Source organism: Dipodomys merriami, unplaced genomic scaffold (genome assembly GCF_024711535.1).
Source record: "Dipodomys merriami isolate MVZ:Mamm:240054 unplaced genomic scaffold, mDipMer1.0.p SCAF_671, whole genome shotgun sequence".
In the NCBI taxonomy this organism is placed as follows: Eukaryota; Metazoa; Chordata; class Mammalia; order Rodentia; family Heteromyidae; genus Dipodomys; species Dipodomys merriami.
In genome coordinates, this window is record NW_027206259.1 from 555,814 (window position 1) to 560,272 (window position 4,459).

Below are 4,459 nucleotides of genomic sequence, written 5' to 3' on the forward strand. Positions count from 1 at the left end.
CCTGTTAAAACATTGTAATATTTTTTATCCAGTAGGAATTCTGTCTGTAATTACTTATTTTACTTTTGAATGTAACTAATATAATATATTTTGTGTGTATTTTAGTATTCTAGTATAACTTCATTTGCACTACTTCCATACATTTTTTTTCAAATTCTGAGATATAATCATGTGTTTTTTGGATAAGAGTTTTGTTGTAATTTTATTTCCAATTGCCATTATGGCCTTATAAATACAAACAATAAAATCCATTCTTGCTAGTATCAACTTTAATGATTTTAGACTAGAGACTCAAGGATATATCATTATATATCATACAGTAATGTGTATCACTTTGTTTAAAATTGCTTCATAAAATAATAAGTAATTCAGGCAGCAGCCACTTAATCTGGCATGCTTGTCCCTCTGGTGAAGTAGGATCCCAGTGGGAGCGTGCCCAACTTGGGCCCTTGTGGGCACCTCTCCTGGGACTGCGGGAGAAAATCAGGATGCACCTGCTTTTGGGCTAGGGAAGCAACACTGAGGCTTCTGAATGAATGACACCACTGACTCAAGTCAGTGACTGGAGTCACATCTAGCACCCAGCTGCCCCACGGGCTTGGGTCCTGAGGATCAGCCCCTGGGAGCACACGCACCACATGGCCAAGCTAGGAAGGAGTGCAGACCGAAGAGAATCCACTCTGTGGATTAGCTTGTACAGTTTTTATCCTTCGTGGATCAGGGGACGATTCAGCTCCACTATGGGGAGCAGACAAAAAAGACAGGCCCAGGAGGGGTGATGCCAACTTTTGTATTCAGGCTGGCAAGGAAATGTTCCTCCACGCACTCTCCAGCATGCTCAGGAAGCCCTTCTATGGTCCTTGTCCATGGAGTAGCAGCCAGGGATACACACATCCTGTATTCCTCGCTGTTCTTTTGGGTTTGTATGTTAATTTATACAGAGAGCCCCTCCCTCAGACAGCAGAGTTATCTTCTGGGTTTTGTTAAACATTCTGTATCTGAGCATTCCCAGTGTTTGGTGTTTGTATTGTTACTTATAAATGCGTTCTGAAATTTGGGTTTTATGTGTTGAGGTGTAGGAGGAGACAGATCATGAACATAGTTTCCTACAAGCCTTTCATCTATAAAAGAAAACAGATTCTCTCTAAAAATGCCTTTCATGAAATAAATTTGAGGGGTGGGATAAAGGCTGTTTTCTCATGAGATCAAAATGTGCTCTTTTTATATGCATATTTTATGGTTCAAAATACAATTAAGTAATATACTATCTAGTAACAATTTTCCAGACCTAAGACTTAACTGTCATGGGAGCTAGAGGCAGGTTGTATTTTTAGCTTTATCCAAAAGGTGGGAAGAAATTTAAAGTCCATAGATTACTTTGTAGAATCAAAGTGGTAATACAAAATGAGAATCACGATAAACTTCTTTGCTATTCAAGGTTTTTTATTGTTCCATATGGATTTTTGGATTACTTCTATTTCATTGAAGAGTGAGATTAGGATATTGATAGGTATCACACTGAATTTGTATATATCTTTGTGAATATTGCCATTTTCATGAGATTAATCTTCCCAATCCAGGAGCATTGGAGGTTTCCCATTTCCTTAGTACTGCTTTTATTTTCTTTTTCAGGTTTTTAAAGTTTCCATCATAGAAGTCCTTCATCTCTTAAGTTAAATCTTAGGTATTTTATTTTTTGTGCGGCTATTAAAAAGGAATTGCTTTCCTAATTTCAGCTGCACTCTTATCGTTTTTGGAATACAGGAAAAGCATTGAATTCTGAGGGTTAATTTTATACTATGCTAGTTTGCGAAAGTTTCTGATCAGCTCAAGTGACTTGGGAGTGGAGTCCATGCAGTTCTTTAAATACAAGATCATGTCATCTGCAAAGGGGGAGAATTTTACTTCATCTTTCCCTATTTGGATTTCCTTTAAGTTTGCATCTTGTCTTATTGCCCCAACTATCATTCTAATACTAAGTTGAAGAGTAGTGGAGAGAGCAGACATTTTTATCTCATTCCTGAATTTATAAGAAATGGCTTTAACTTTTCACCATTAAGTATATGCTAGCTGTATGTTTGTCAATCCTTAGCAGAAAAAACACCACTGGAGCACTATCATTTCCAAATTTCAAACTCTACTAAAAAGCTATAATAAAAGAACAGCATGGCACAAAAACAGACCTGAGGACCAATGAAATAGGAATGAAGACTCAGAAATGAACCTACTGACCTATGGCCACCTAGTCTTTCACAAGGGAGCTAGAAAAATAAAATGGAAGAAAGAAAGCCTTTTGAGTAAATTTTGTGGCAAAAGTGGTTAAACTCCACTAGAAAACTAAAGCTATATCTCCCTGCACGAGAGTCAACTCCAAATGGATCAAGACCTCAAAATAAAAGAAGACACCATGAGAACATTACTGAAGGAGTAGGAGAAACTCTAGGGCTTTAGCCTAGGCAGAAATTTTCTTAATAGAGAACCAGAAACAAAAGAAATCAAAGAAATATTGGACAAATGACATTGCATGAAACATCAGAGCTTCTACAAGGCAAAGGACATAGCTAGTAAGATCAATAGAAAGCCTATGTTCTGGGAGAAGATCTTCACAAGTCATAAAATGGACCAGGTCTTATATCTAAAATATACTTAGAACTTACAAACATTAAATCCCCCCAACAATAAATCCTCAAACAAATCCTCAAACAAATCCTCAAACTGCTCGATAACTAATTGGGCTAAAGACTTAAAGAGAGATTTCTCTGAAGAGGAAATAAAAATGGCCATTAGACACATGAAGAAATGCTCAACTTTTCAAGCCGTAAAAGAAATGCAAATCAAGACAACATTGAGGCTGCATCTCATTCTAGTTTGAAAGACTATAATCAAGAAATATAATAACAATAGTTGTTGGAGGGGATGTGGCTAAAAGGGAACCTTACTGCATTATTGATGGGAGTGCAAACTTCTTTAACCTCTTTGGAAGCAGTATTAGAGTTCTTCAAAAGATTCCACGTAGAGCTGCCCTATGACCCAGCAATCCCACTTTTGTGTATTTACCCAAATGATCACAAACTAGGTCATACCAAAGCTGCCAGCACAACCATGTTTATTGCAGCATTATTCACCATAGCTATGATATGGAACCAACCTTAACACTCCTCAGTAGATGAATGGATCAAGAAAATGTGATATATATATACAATTATATATATATGTATATCTATATACATATGTATGTATATAAAGAGAGAGAGAGAGAAAAAGAGAGAGAGAGAGAGAGAGAGAGAGAGAGAGAGAGAGAGAGAGAGAGAGAGAGAGAGAGAGAGAGAGAGAATGGAAATCTATGCCTCCATCAGAAAGAATGACATTGCTCCATTTGTTAGGAAATGGAAAGACTTGGTAAAAATGATATTAAGTGATGTAATCCAGGCCCAAAGAAACATAGGTCCCATGGTTTCCCTTGTTTGCAAGGACTAGTACATGTCTGGGACAAACAGAGAAGATCAAAGGCTATGCACATATGACCATTTAAGATGATGATAAATGAAATGTACCCAAAATCAGAGACACAGTGGGTTTTCCTTTCTTGTTTTTGTTTTTAATATACTTATAATGCGCTATGTGATTCCTTTGTTGGTTCATCCCACCACGGTATAACCCTTGTTTTCACTGTATTTGATTCCAGTGTTCTGCATCTTGTATATACATTTTTGTAATTTGGGGAGTGTAAGGGATATAGCAGAATGCTTAAATGGGGATGGAAGTTCACCCATTGTGATGATGAGATGTGCAGGACATTGTGTCGAAAATGAATTTACAATGTCAGGTAGGGGTCAAAGAAGGAGGAGTTTGAGAGGTGGGGAGGGAAGGGATGGTAGGGGAAAAACAAAGGAGTAGGTAACAATGCATGATAGGAAATGCACTCATTACTGTACTCATGTAACTGTAAACTCTATATGCAGTACTTTTACAATAAAAATATATAAAAACTCTCTGCCCGGTGTAGATTTCCAGCGCTGCCCTTGGCATTGCATTTTTTTGCCTTATCTGGCTGTGGTTATGTCCACCTTCCCAGTGGATCAGTAGTCTTCAAGGCATCTTGGTCATGAACTTGGACTTGGGTTATCCAGTGGTGGTTGGAACCAGTCCAAGGGCAAGAAAAAACCATTTCCAGGACATGGCTTCTTAATTCCCAATGCAACTGGGATTGCAAGCAGAATTTCTCTGAATTTGACTCCAGAAAACAATCACGGAACCAAAAGGCAAGGTCACCAAACACCTACCCTTCTTCCCCCATTCTCTCCTTTCTTCCTCCTTGGGAAAGTACAAAATAATTTTGCAGGTTTGGGCACACAAAAATTGCCCACCACTCTCCTGGTAAACTAGGTTTCAAGTCACTAAGTCATGTAAACGGATAATGCGACATTCATTATTCTGAACATCATCTTCAGATTATTTG